At 45.2% G+C, this 15,000-nt stretch overlaps 1 protein-coding gene across 3 annotated transcripts in view; it reads left to right on the top strand.

Annotated features, from left to right (window-relative positions):
- The window catches only part of LOC135100071 (orexin/Hypocretin receptor type 1-like), a 306,348-nt gene that overhangs the window by 97,298 nt on the left and 194,050 nt on the right, over positions 1–15,000 (top strand). For all 3 annotated transcript variants that reach the window (XM_064002965.1, XM_064002966.1, XM_064002964.1), the window contains exon 4: positions 1,818–1,886. The gene's annotated coding sequence lies outside the window, so the exon portion shown is untranslated. The remainder of the gene's footprint in view (positions 1–1,817; positions 1,887–15,000) is intronic.

Raw genomic sequence — 15,000 nt, 5'->3', positions numbered from 1 at the left:
TAGTGGAGCAAAAGAACGGAGTGCATTCATTTCTGTGATGGAAAACTGACTGATGTGTTTAAATTTGTGGTACGAGAAAAAAGTGCGTCTACAGATTGAAATTGTAGTTGATTTTTTTTAGCATAACTATGAACAATAAGAGTTTATATATTTTTCTTTCAGTATATTAAAAGGTCTTATGCATAGACTAACTGGGATTATGAGCACAGATAAATAAAAACAATGCATTTTCCCTGGAATCTATGAAATTGCCAGATTCTTTTTTTCTTTTATAGCATCAGTGAATAGAATAACACACACACAACCTATCAAACTCTGAAAAGCTCCAAATAAAGGTGAAGATTCTTACACATTTCCACGGTATAACAAACTGCCAGACATTTCCAGTATACATATGAATACGTATGAATGGTACTTCTCATATTAGTGTATCGAACAACGAACACATCTAGACTCTATTAAAGGTGAACGGAGCCACACATTTCTACGCTATATTAAATCGTCATGGATTCTTACGCAGCACAGGTACACATCTACCATGTACCAGACTGTGAAAGGTCTCAAACAAAGGTGAACAAAGCCACTACGACATATTAAATTGTCAGACTTTTTCAGTATAGGTATGAATAGGACGCCGTATATTTCAACCTGTCCTATTATCGGAATTTAGAAGTTCATTGGCATAGGAATGGGTTGAAATTACCATATTCCGGGCACGGGTGGATGGGACTATATATTTGTGGATTGCATATTGTTGGGTTCTGAGGTTCATTGGCACAGGAAAGGCTGCGTGTTAGCAACGCATAAAAAGAAGCTACGTTGAGGTGTGGCCGCTCTCATGTGAGTTAATAGGACATTTTCTTCGCCGCTCGTGTTACAGTAGTAAATTCAAACTTGTTTTTACTCGTCTGTATGAAGAGAATAATGATTACTTTGAGGAGGAGGAGGAGGACGAGGTGGTGGTGGTGGTGGTGGTGGTGGTGTTTTTTTTTTTTAATGCTTGTTTCTCTCTCTCTCTCTCTCTCTCTCTCTCTCTCTCTCTCTCTCTCTCTCTCTCTCTCTCTCTCTCTCTCTCTCTCTCTCTCTCTCTCTCTCTCTCTCTCTCTCTCTCTCTCTCTCTCTCTCTGAAACATACTTTCATATATGCAGTCTGCGCATCCATAAATACATACATAAATACTTTCTCTCATCTCTCTCTCTCTCTCTCTCTCTCTCTCTCTCTCTCTCTCTCTCTCTCTCTCTCTCTCTCTCTCTCTCTCTCTCTCTCTCTCTCTCTCTCTCTCTCTCTCTCTCGCACCCAATACTCACACACACACACACACACACACACACACACACACACACACACACACACACACACACACACACACACACACACACACACACCAGCTGCACCCCTTTAGTTAGCTGTTCTTGATACAGAACCGCCAAGACAAAGCTTATTCACCTGTGTGTGTGTGAAGAGAGAGAGAGAGAGAGAGAGAGAGAGAGAGAGAGAGAGAGAGAGAGAGAGAGAGAGAGAGAATTCAAAGTTGTGTTTTTTTGTGTATTTGTGAAGAAAACTTACCTCTAAAGAAACTATGACTGTATTTTTTATCGTTTGTAATATGACTGACTGATACCGCGAGAGAGAGAGAGAGAGAGAGAGAGAGAGAGAGAGAGAGAGAGAGAGAGAGAGAGAGAGCATTGTGAATTTGAAATATAAGAACACTAATGTATTTTTAAACAATAAGAAAATAATTATATGAATTCTATTTTCTTTTTCAGTTTGTTTTCTTTTCTTCTCCAAAAGTTCACAAGCTTCTCTGTTGTTTCAGGGTCTCGAATTCCGGAGCTTCGGGGTCGGAATCCGGTTCGCCTCTTCCTTCCTTTCAGATGAGCGGGAGGTGAGTTATATTACGTTATTTTTCATTGGACAGCTTGCCATTATTATCATGATTATTGTAAGTATCCGCAAACTATACGATTCCTTCCATTTATCTTCTGGAAATAATGATAATTGGTATGTCGTTTGTTCGAGACTATGTTGTTGAATGCAAGGGTTTCTTTCTTTTATTTTGATTGGCTGAGATTGCAGAGATTGTGTTTCATTGGTCGCAAACCCTTTTACGAGGTGTGTCATTAAAGTTCCAGGACTGGTGCCACACAAGTTTTATTTCACATCCAGGCTACAAACTATAGGTTATCTCCTTCGAAGTAATCCCCCTGGCACCGCATGCACTTGTCCATCCTTCTCTGCCAGGCTTGCATGCACTGCTGGAAGGATTCTTGCGGGATGCTCCTCAGCTCCGTCGTCACGGCCTTTTTGATGTCGTCCGCATCATCAAAACGGGTCCCCTTCATGACCTCCTTGAGCTTGGGGAAGAGGAAGAAGTCGCACGGAGCGAGGTCAGGTGAGTAGGGCGGTTGCTCCAGCACGGCGATGTTCTTCTTGGCCAAGAACTCTCTGATGCTCAGGGCATTGTGAGCAGGCGCATTGTCGTGGTGAAGCAGCCACGAGTTGTCCTGCCACAACTCCCGCCTCTTCTCGCGCACTGCACGAAGCAGACGCCGCAGTACTTCTTTGTACACATGTTGGTTGACTGTCTGGCCCTGTGGCAAGAACTCGCAGTGGACGATGCCCCTCACATCGAAGAAAGCGATCAACATGACCTTGAAGCTGGACCTGGACTGCCTTGCTTTCTTCGGCCGTGGCGACGCCGGACTCTTCCATTGAAGGCTCTGGCGTTTGGTCTCCGGGTCGTACTCAAATACCCAGGACTCATCGCCGGTGATGACTCTCCTGAGCAAGTCTGGTTCAGTTTCCAGACGCTCGAGGATGTCCTGACACACCTGCATGCGTCGTCCCTTCTGGTCATCGTTCAGGAGTCTCGGCACCATCTTCGCACAGACTTTCCGCATGCCCAGATCTTCAGTGATAATCTTCCACACGCTGTTGTGGTTCATGCCAAGCTCATCTGCGATCTTTCGAACAGTCAACCGACGATCGTCACGCACCATCTGCTTGACACGCTCAACATTGGCCTCATTCCTGCTCGTTGAGGGTCTTCCACTCCTGGGGTCATCTTCCACGTCCTCCCGGCCCTCTTTGAACCTCTTGCACCACTCAAAAACACGTGAGCGTGACATTGTCTCATCCCCGTACACTTTTTGCAGCATACCCAGTGCTTCTGACGGCGTTTTCCCCAACTGCACCAAAAACTTCAAGTTTGTTCGCTGTTCAGCGCTCATTGTTAAACGACCTGCAACAGAGGACATGATTTTAAAAGCACGTAAGAAAAAGATTAGTGACTGTAGAGGGTTGGGAGCGCAGTTGTATACTCCAGAAGGATTACTTTGAAGGGGAAATATGGTGGTTTGTGGCTTGGGTTTGAAATTCATCTTTTAGGACACCAGTCCTGGAACTTTAATGACACACCTCGTATATCTTAAAATAATGTGTGTTTATTGTGATTTTTTTGGGAGAAATGAAGACTAAATAATTGTTGTTTATTGTGATTTTTTGGGGAAATGAAGACTGTCTCATTGACGGTAAGGACTCTACTATTGCAACAACAATAACAACAACAATAACAACAACAACAACTACTACTTCTACTACTACTACTGCCACTATCACTACCACTACTACTACTACTAACAACTACCACCACCACCACCACCACCACCACTGCCACCGTGAGCCGCGACCCCTAATACCGTGAGGACCACAAACACCCGCGCTGTCTATGTATAAGCCACAGCTGTAAACATTATAGCCAGACCCTGACCACAGCTCTCACCACACTTCTCGCCACATCACTTCCCCACCATTGACACACACACACACACACACACACACACACACACACACACACACACACACACACACACACACACACACACACACACACACACACACACACACACACTTGGATGGAAATATGCAATCTAAGGAAAATATTACAATTGCAGGCCAGATTTATTTTATTATGCGTCATTGTAAGATGGGACACACACACACACACACACACACACACACACACACACACACACACACACACACACACACACACACACACACACACACACACACACACACACACACACACACACACACACACACACACACACACACACACACACACACACACACACACACACACACACACACACGCGCGTAGTCTCTCTCTCTCTCTCTCTCTCTCTCTCTCTCTCTCTCTCTCTCTCTCTCTCTCTCTCTCCCCTTCTTAACCATACACCTGTCCATTTTTTTCCTCATCCTTCGCCTAAAACACACACTTCCTCTTTCTCCCTTCCGTCCTTCCCCTTCCCCATCCCTCCCTTCACCACAGACACCTCAATTCTCTCTTTCTCTCCCATCTCCTATTACCATTACCATTAAATTCATCCATCTCCTCCCTTTTCCCTCCTTCCCTCCGTCGAGTTTAAAGCCAGGATCACCACCAGCACTACTACTACTACTACTACTACTACTACTACTACTACTACTACTACCACCACTACCACCACCACAACTATCATATCACCACCATCTCTGCGGGTTGTGGTCAAATGTATCGTCTCATCTAGTACTACTTTCCCCTCCACCAATGTAGGAGCTTGTTGTAATCACAGTGAGCATTTTTCTTCCTAATCTTCCTCCTGAGTCGCTCCCTTAGTCGTCCTCCTCCTCCTCCTCTTCCTCCTCCTCCTCCTCCTCCTCCTCCATTTCTTCATCATCAGTTCTTCTCTCTTGGTGATAATGGTGCCGGTGAATGTGGTGTTAGTGGTGTAAGTGATGATACTGGTGGAGAAGGAGGAGCAGGTGTTGATAGCCGCTGTGGTCTTGAAGGCACTGGTGGTGGTGGTGGTGGTAAATGGGAGGGAGGATGGGATGAGAAATGACGGAAGGGAGGAGGAGAAAAGAGTAACATGACGGAAAAGAAAGAGAAAATGGAAAACTAGGACGAGGAGGAGGAAGAGGAGGAGGAGGAGGAGGAGGAGGAGGAGGAATGGAAGTATATAGAGTCAAAGAGGCCAAATATTATATTTTAGAGATTACAAAAAGAAAATTATAAGAAAAGATCACGTGAAAAATTAATATGAAGACAAGGAAGAACATTGAAGGAGGTGGAGGAAAAAAAGAAAGACAAAGTGAACGAGTAAAATGGAGCAAGAAGAGGAAGAAGGAAAGGAAGACGAGAAATAGAAAATAATTTGAAGCAAGAAAAAGAAAAACAGGAGGAGGAAGTGGAGAAGAAACAATAAGAGAAGGAGGAGGGAAAGAAATATAAGAACAGAAGAATTAGAGCAAGGAAAGGAAAGGGAGGAAAAGGAGGAAGTAAACAAGGAAGTGGAGGAGGACGAGGAGGAAAGGAGGGTGAGTAGGAAGAGGAATAATAAGAACAGAAGAATTTAGAGCAAGGAAAGCAAGCGGAAGAAGAGAAGATGGACAAGGAAGTGGAGCTGCAGAAGGAGGAGGAGGGAGGAGGAGGAGGAGGAAGAGGAGGAGGAGGAGAAGGAGGAGGAAGAGAAGGAGGAGGAGGAGGTGGAGGAGGCGCCCGTTATGACAGAGACAGCTCCTTCATCACTCCTGAAGAGGAATGGATCTTTCACCCACGGCTGTCCCTCCCTTTCCTCCTTCCTCCTCTCCCTTTCTCCCTCCCTTCCTCCCTCCCTCCCTCCCTTTCTCTCTCTCTCTCCTTCCCCCTGCAAGTGACCCCTTTCCCTAACCTTCCCTTCCCTTCACCACCCTAGAAAGAATCCCATTCTCTCTCTCTCTCTCTCTCTCTCTCTCTCTCTCTCTCTCTCTCTCTCTCTCTCTCTCTCTCTCTCTCTCTCTCTCTCTCTCTCTCTCTCTCTCTCTCTCTCTCTCTCTCTCTCTCTCTCTCTCTCTCTCTCTCTCTCTCTCTCTATGGAGGTGTGGTGTTCCCCTTCATTACCTTTACAAATAGTACTAATACCACCACCACCACCACCACCACCACCACCACCACCACCACCACCACCACCACTACTAAAAGAAAAAAAAAGAAAAAAGGAAATTAACTCTTTCTTTTCCTCTTCCAAACATCCCACAGACACGAACCAATAAATTCCAGTCCATGTAATTCAAACCTCTTTTTTTTTTTGTTTCTATTTTTCTTTTATTCCATCGAGACTAAAAAAAAAAACTGAGTAGGAGGAGGAGGAGGAGGAGGAGGAGGAGGGGAGGTGATGGGACGGGGAAGGAGGGGGGAAGACAGGAGGCATAATAAACCAGTGTAGAAACCACTGACCAAAAACCTCCCCCTCAGCTATGCCATTTGACGCCTCCCCCTCCTCCCTCCCCTCCTCCTTCCCTTCCCCTTCTCACTTAAAAAAAATAAAATAAATAAATAAATAAATAAAAAAACTCATGTAGAACGTAAAATAAAACTTTCTCAATTTGTTCACAAGATGCACTGGAGCGATTACACATTGTAGACATCCAGGTGTGTGTGTGTGAAGAGAGAGAGAGAGAGAGAGAGAGAGAGAGAGAGAGAGAGAGAGAGAGAGAGAGAGAGAGAGAGAGAGAGAGAGAGAGCGCAGTCAGGTGAACCGTAAGGGGCGGCAGGGGACGTGAGATGAATGTATTGGTAACTAATTGAAGGGCCAAATAGATACCTTGATCGATAGACGCTGATGGACAGATAAGGGTGAGATGAGGCGGCGGATAAATGCATGTTTAGGAGATGAACTGATAAGTAGACAGACAGCTGACGTGAATGCCAATAGGGAGCTTGCCTCTTGTTTTTTACTAACTTGAAGTGTTTGGGTTACGTAAGCTAAATGTAAATGGAGTACACACACACACACACACACACACACACACACACACACACACACACACACACACACACACACACACACACACACACACACACACACACACACACACACCAGGAAGAGACGAACCCTTAATAGAACAACTTAATTATCTTATTGACACGTAATTACTAGATTTATTAATGTTCACGAATCATGAACATGCTCTCCCCCTTACGTTCACCTCCCCTCCCCTCCCCTCCTTCCCCTATCCCCACTCCTCACCTCTTCCTCCCCTCTTTTTACCCCCTCCCTTCCATATCTCACCTACGCACTGTACCTCCTCCCCTTTCCTTTTTATTCCCCTCCCCCCATCTCCCCAGTCTCCCCCTCTTCCCATTTCCTTACCTGTCCACCCGTTTAACACCTGCAGGTAATTTTCACCTGGTTTCTGCGTACAGGTGTTAATTCGACTTCCGCGTACCTGTGTGTCAGTGTGTGTGTGTGTGTGTGTGTGTGTGTTTGTAAGTGTATGAGTGTGTGTGCTTGTGTGTGCATCAAAGTTTGTTTAACATATGATTTGTGACCCTATAATGTTTTATGTATGTTCGGCGCGATCACTGGATACTCTCAGGCCCATAAATCGCGCTGCGCAACCAAGCGATCTCCTCCCCGCAACCTGCTCCTCCTCCTCCTCCTCCTCCTTCAGTAGCGGGCGGACGGACGGATGCTCCAGAAAGGCACCGTAACCTAACCTAACGCGGCTCGATAAACACGGGCAGTCCATCGCATGGCCTGCCACGCCGCGGGTTGAATTTCGCCGGAGCGGATGCAGAGTGACGGACTGGGATCAATGGGCAGCGGTGGGTGATCAATCAAGCGCTGCTGCATCATTCGCACGTAAAACATAATGGTAATAGAAAAGAAGGCCATTTAGTCCCGGCGATGGATGGCGGAGAGACGTACAAGGCGAGACAGGTTGTTGTTGCTGTATACACTTAAAGGAGCTAGAGAGGCTGAGTGAGAGGGAGAGGCAGAGGGAGAAAGAGCCACGCCCTTTTAACCTTCTCTTCCTCTTCCTTATGCCCATCTCGTCTCTTCCCTTAACTCTTCTCCTGTACTTGTGGATCCCTCTCATTATCATCTCTTACCTTTCTGTGCTACTCCTTTACCTTGTTTCGTTTCTATGCCCCTTTGTACCTTTGTCAGTCCCTCCTACACCAACCCATTCTAATGCCTTTACATACACATTCATTCATTTACCTATAACTATATTCATACCCTCTAATCTAATCTAACCTTGCATCCTAAACTAACCTGTAGCATATATCTGTGTCCCTTCAGATTCTTCACCTTCAATTCCTTTCCACCTCTATGTCAATATAACTACCTCTGAAGTTCCCAAACCTACCCATCACTCTCTTACCTAATATAACCTAACCTAGCCATAAATTTTGTAACCAGTACCCATATTCTTTAAGTCCCACTGTCTCCACTGTACATTATACACCTTGCCACTTCTCTGCAATATAACAGCGTCTCTTGAAGTCCATAAACCTGCCCAGTACCCTCTAACCTAACCCAATCTAACGTAACACAACCTAACCCAATCTATCCTAACTTAAACAAACATAACCTGAGCTAACCTAACTAATACACACGTTCCTCCATGCCAACTGCCGCCGCCTCTATACCATCCACTCCTTCCCACCTCCCAGTCACCACACACCAGTGCCCCAAGAGTCCTTAAACCTGCCCCTCTTCAGTCATATCGCCCCTCGCCTCCCGCCTTCCTCCACATAGCGGCAAGAAGTGAGACTCCCGCGGCCGCAACATGAAGGTCGCCACCCAGACAAACACTTTAACACCGGGTCGGGCGTTTACTTGTGTTGCTTCTCAGTGCACGGGAGACGCTCTGTGCAAACCCGTGCGGCAGTTTATAGCACTCTTTATGAGCCACACTGCAACTGGAGGAGCGACTGGGGGTAAATATACAAAGAGAGAGACGGGAGAGAGAGAGGGTGACGGGTAAAGAGAGAGAGAGAGGGTGACGGGGTAGAGAGAGAGAGAGAGAGAGAGAGAGAGAGAGAGAGAGAGAGAGAGAGAGAGAGAGAGAGAGAGAGAGAGAGAGAGAGAGAGAGAGAGAGAGTATATGAATGTTTTTCCTAGCAAGTTTTATTTTTCTTCGTGTTTCTCGCTTCTCAGGTAAACGTCTTTTTATTTTTTTACCTTTATTTTTTTATTTATTTTTTAGTTGTATGTGTGCGCACGTGCGTGTACTATGATGGTGCCTGCTCACGCGCGCAAGCACACACACACACACACACACACACACACACACACACACACACACACACACACACACACACACACACACACACACACACACACACACACACACACACACTTGAGAGAGCACGCGCAAGCAGCCTCCTTCAGTTACTGTCACGCGAGCAAACACGAACGAAGGATCACCTCTCTCTCTCTCTCTCTCTCTCTCTCTCTCTCTCTCTCTCTCTCTCTCTCTCTCTCTCTCTCTCTCTCTCTCTCTCTCTCTCTCTCTCTCAATCTCACAATCTCAAAATCATGTTCAGAGAGAGAGAGAGAGAGAGAGAGAGAGAGAGAGAGAGAGAGAGAGAGAGAGAGAGAGAGAGAGAGAGAGAGAGAATTGACGTGCAGGTCGGTGCTTTGAACTCCCCCGCAGCGGCCCAACAGAGGAGGAGGAGGAGGAGGAGGAGAAGAAAGAAGGAACGGAAAGGGTAGTGGGGAGCAGGGGAGGAGAGGAGGGAGGGAGGGTAGGAGTAGTGGCAAGAGAGGGGGTAAGAGGAAGGGAGAGAGACGAAGAGGGGGTATTCACCGTCACCTGTATACTAATCACTGCTCATTATGCACGGCCTACAGGTACGGCAGGTGTGGCGGAGGTGCTCGTGCCACGCTAATTAGGCACTACCTGGCGGCCGATGTGTTTGTCTCTCTATCCAATTAGTCAACAGGTACACCGTTAAGAGTCGGGGTGGATATCTGTTCACTCAGTACCTCCAGCGGAATAGGAAAGGTGTGGTGGTGGTGGTGGTGGTGGTGGTGGTGGTGGTAATGATGTCTTCATGATCTCTTCTCTCCTCTCCTCTCCTGTCTCTCCTCTTCTCTGCTCTGATGGTTTCTTCTTTTACTTGATGTCTTGTGTTAAGTTTCGTTTTGGTTAGGTTTTTTTTTTTTACAGTTTTTTCTTGTTCTTGTTTTTCGTTTTCGTCTTCTTGTTTTCTTTGTTGTTGTTTTTCTTGTTTTTTTTTCTGGTCTTGTTAGGTTTTATTTGTGATTTATCTTATTATTTATCTCTTGTTTTATTTACTTTTTTATTTTTTGCTTTGCTTTGTTTTTTGTTTTTTTTCTTCTGATCTCGTTCTGTTTTCATAGGATTTTATTTTTCTGCCTTGTCCTTTTAGAGATTTGTTTTAGATTTCGTGTCATTTACCTTTCAATTTTTTTTTCCTTTTTTTTTTCTTTAGAGGGTGTTTTCTCGTTATTTACTTTATTTTTAGTTTTATTTTACTTCTTTGTCATGTGTTTTCTTTCTGTCTCGTTCCTTTTTACCTATTTACTTTTACAGTTATGTTCTTTCATTTTATTATTCCTTCTTCCTCCTCTTCCTATTTTATTTTATTTTTTTTATTTTGCAGGGTTAAAATTATCATGCATTTGTATATTCTCATAATCTTGACCTATTTTTTTCTCTATCATAATTTTTAGATCAGTGGTTTGCACGATATTTAATTACGATAATACATGAGAATTAGAGAGAGAGAGAGAGAGAGAGAGAGAGAGAGAGAGAGAGAGAGAGAGAGAGAGAGAGAGAGAGAGAGAGAGAGAGAGAGAGAGATAAGAGCAATTACTCTCTCGACAGGATAATGAACGAGTTTCGAAATAGATGAGAGCGGAAGAAAGAGAGATAGGAAGAGAGAGAGAGAGGGAAGAGAACACACGATAGCTACAACCCTTAAACATTATCATTACCATATCCATTTACTACTCCTTACTCCACATATACATCCATTTTTCACGTGTAACAGTTCCCCTCTCTCTACCCTGAACGTCTCTCTACCTATACCTTCCACCGCCAGTTAGCTGAAGGAGGAGCGGATCACCAGAAGGCCTGGAGAAAGCGCGGAACCTACGTATTATGATGTCAGCCTTGTTTACAGTCCTACTCATCGGTGCGGATTTTACCCATGAGTCAATTTATGCGAGTTACCCCTCCAGCCATGGCCGTCACTCCCGCTGCCTGTTTCCCCATAATTATCCTGTCTAATTTTTGTGCCGGAGTCTTCTTATCAACGCGGTTCTTATCCCTCCAGCGAGAACTAGTGCAGGCTGAGAGGCTCCACTGAAATTGCGGTGGTGGAGAGAGGAGTGAGAGAAAGAGGAGAGGGGGAGGAAGGAAAGGATGAGCGTCAAGCGGAGAGGAACGCGTCGGCGAGCCTCTTAACACGACAGAACAGAAAATGGGGGTTTGTAAATATATGAAGAGGTGGTGTTCGAGGAGGCGGTGAGGAGGAAAAGTCTACGTAAAGAATGTGGAGAAACTTTGCATAGCCGGAGAGAGAGAGAGAGAGAGAGAGAGAGAGAGAGAGAGAGAGAGAGAGAGAGAGAGAGAGAGAGAGAGAGAGAGAGTTTGGACTTTCAGACATCTCACCACTGACCGTTGATTAATAAAAAGACCACAAAAGTTTGGAAAAAGATCGGAGAAATTACTTCACTTTCACGTCAATAATCTGTGGGTGGTAAAACTGTCCGCTATGAAAGAGAGAGAGAGAGAGAGAGAGAGAGAGAGAGAGAGAGAGAGAGAGAGAGAGAGAGAGAGAGAGAGAGAGAGAGAGAGACCCTTTCCCCATATCAATACCATCACAGACTAAACAATGCTCAAAATTCCTCACATTTTAACTCAACTTACGAACAGAAAACCTTCCTATTTCCTTTTTCTTTCTCCCTTTTTCAATGATTCCTCTTCCCCTTATGTTTCACTCCCCTTTTATTGCTTCCTTTCCGGTCTTTTCTCCCATTTCCCCTTCCTCTCTCTTCCTAGTTCCCCTCTCTCTTCCCGCTATCCCCCTATGGTCTCACTCCCCTGCACCAACCCTCATCCCTTTCCTTTTTACCGTTCCCCTTCCTCGCCCTTCCCCTCTCTCTCCCCGGCCTTCCCCTTCCTCCCTGGCCCTGCATATCTACCGACAATTATATGCAAATGACCCTTGTAAGCCCCGAGGGAAGTTGAGCATCGATAATTACCCTTAATAACGCTCCACGCCCGCCTAATGACCCCCACCTGTCGGGAACAACGTAATGATCCTCTTTTAATAGTTCCCATTCAAAAAGAGTAAAAAGAAAGTGCTTATAGAAAAAAATGTGATTATTGTGAAACTTGACTTGTTTTGGGAATGGGTGAATGCTGTGGTAATATTATTTTCTAATATATTTCTGGATGGTGATCGTATAATATATATATATATATATATATATATATATATATATATATATATATATATATATATATATATATATATATATATATATATATATATATATATATTTTTTTTTTTTTTTTTTTTTTTTTTAATAGTCTTGATTAAAAAATTGTAAAAGAAAATGCTTAGAGGAAATGTGGTTATTCTGCGACAGACTTATTTGGCAATAGGTAAAAAAAAAAAAAAATTATAGTCCTTTGTTTTCCAATATTTCTGGAATTCGACCAAGTAATTAATCTCTCTTATTTTTATAGTCACAACTCAAAAATAGTAAAAATAAAAGCCTTGGATACAAAAAATTATTATTCTCATTAGGTACAGGCAAAACATAATCCGCTGTTTTCTAATATTTCTGGATTCCGTTACGTGACAGGTGCGTAGAAACCGTTTGGTAGTGGTAGAGAAGAGCAGCCAATGCTGGAGCCTGTAGGGGGCCGATGTGGGCGGGCGATAAGGAACCCCCGGTGCTGCCAGACCGCTGGGGACTGGCACACTGCTGGGCGCCGCGCGAAACAGCTGGCGAGAGTAAAAAAGCTCATGTTCAGACTGATGGCACGGTGATAGGGAGTGTTTGGCTCTGGAGAACATTACGTTACGTTAAATTGAACATAAGAACATGAGAAAGTAAGGGAAGCTGCAAGAATTCATCAGGCCTACACGTGGTAGTCCCTGTATGAAATATGCCTACCTATTTCCACCTGTCATTCTCATCCATAAATTTGTTTAAGCTTTTATAGCTGCCTAATGACTCAGCACTAACTACCTGGTTGCGGAGTCTATTTTGTTGCCGGTGGATGCTTGTGATGCTTCTATGTAAGGGAAAATAACGCGTGCTGATGTATGTTAGTTAAAGTTCGTAGATAATGGAGTGATTGTGATGGTAATTGTTAGTAGACGGTTGTAGAAATTTAAACTGTCGGGTGATGGTAAACGCTTGTGGATGAATACTTGTAAACAAAAAAGAAACTCAGGTGTTACTGCTCGCGAATGCATGTAGAGAACTGAAACTGTATTATATAAGTAGTTGATGGTAAATGCATGTATAAAAGACTTACCTTGTCGCGCGTTAATAAGTACTAATACGTGTTTGTAGACAGTAGAAAGCATTGTAGAAAACATAAACTTTCGTGATCTTGTAAATGCTGTTGAGGTGCTTGTAGAAAACTTGACTTGTAAATAGTACTGGGTGGTTTTAAACAATAGAAAAATTATAGCCGTGTAAATTGCTGATAACTCCTTCAGAAAACTTAAACTTTCGGGTTATTGTAAGTGTTAGGGGATGTTTGTAGGCGGCTGAAATGCTAGAGTGCTGGTTGGTGCAGGAAGGTGGTAGAAACTCGTAGATGAAGCTGAAGACTCCCTGGTGTTGCCTTAAATTGGCGATGGTACAGACATTCTGGTGATTACTTGTATCGCCCAGTGGTGATGGGAACAGCTTCTTGAAAATTAATCGAATGGTGTTGCAGGAGTCTTAGTGCTGGTACAGACTGCTGTGTGCTGTTATATATGTATGTAAAGATCGTCTGTTACTGAAATGACTCATGGGTGCTAGTAGAGACCGCTGAGTGCTGATATATACCGCTGAGTGCTGATATAGACCGCTGAGTGCTGATATAGACCGCTGAGTGCTGATATAGACCGCTGAGTGCTGATATAGACCGCTGAGTGCTGATATAGACCGCTGAGTGCTGGTGCAGACCGCTGGGTGCTGGTGCAGACCGCTGGGTGCTGATATAGACCGCTGAGTGCTGATATAGACCGCTGGGTGCTGGTGCAGACCGCTGGGTGCTGGTGCAGACCGCTGGGTGCTGGTGCAGACCGCTGGGTGCCGCCGTGGACGCCTCGGGGTGCGGTCACCACGCTTCCTGAACCGTGTAAATGACTTTCCACTTCCCACCTGGACGCTTGTTCCCCGCCCCTCCCTTCCCTCTCCCCCTCCCCTCCCTATCCCTCCAATCTCCCTTCCCTCTCCTCTCCCTTTTCCCTCCCCTATCCCTCCAACCTCCCTCCGTCAAGCTCTCCCATCCCCTTCCTTTCCCGTTCCTTCTCCCCTACCATCATTTTTCTTGTTTCTTCCTCCCTTTTTTTTCTCGTTTGTTCGTCCTCTTGCTTTCTCCTCTCTCTCTCTCTCTCTCTCTCTCTCTCTCTCTCTCTCTCTCTCTCTCTCTCTCTCTCTCTCTCTCTCTCTCTCTCTCTCTCTCTCTCTCTCTCTCTCAAATTAGCAAGAGAGAGAGAGAGAGAGAGAGAGAGAGAGAGAGAGAGAGAGAGAGAGAGAGAGAGAGAGAGAGAGAGAGAGAAAATACCGTTATGGAAAGATATTTTTTAGTCATGATGCATCCTCCTCCTCCTCCTCCTCCTCCTCCTCCTCCTCCTCCTCCTCCTCCTCCTCCTCCTCTTTCTCCTCCTCCTCCTCTTCCTCCTCCTCTTCCTCCTCCTCCTCCTCCTCCTCCTCCTCCTCCTCCTCCTCCTCCTCCTCCTCCTCCTCCTCCTCCTCCTCCACCACCGTCACCCACAAAACCACCCAACATGTCTCCCCAAACACCACACCTCACCACCCACCACCACCTCACCACACCCACCACCACGCCCACCACCACCACCACCACCACCTCCCATTTCCTCCCCCTCCACCCACAACTTTCCAGCTTTCCACACCTTCCAGTCCACATCTCCCCTTCCTCTCCCACCTGCTTTTCCAGACATTCTTGTACCG

This window comes from Scylla paramamosain, chromosome 4 (genome assembly GCF_035594125.1).
Source record: "Scylla paramamosain isolate STU-SP2022 chromosome 4, ASM3559412v1, whole genome shotgun sequence".
NCBI classification, from domain to species: Eukaryota; Metazoa; Arthropoda; class Malacostraca; order Decapoda; family Portunidae; genus Scylla; species Scylla paramamosain.
The sequence above is the reverse complement of the archived record's forward strand: the minus strand, read 5'-3'. Positions and strand labels throughout refer to the sequence as shown.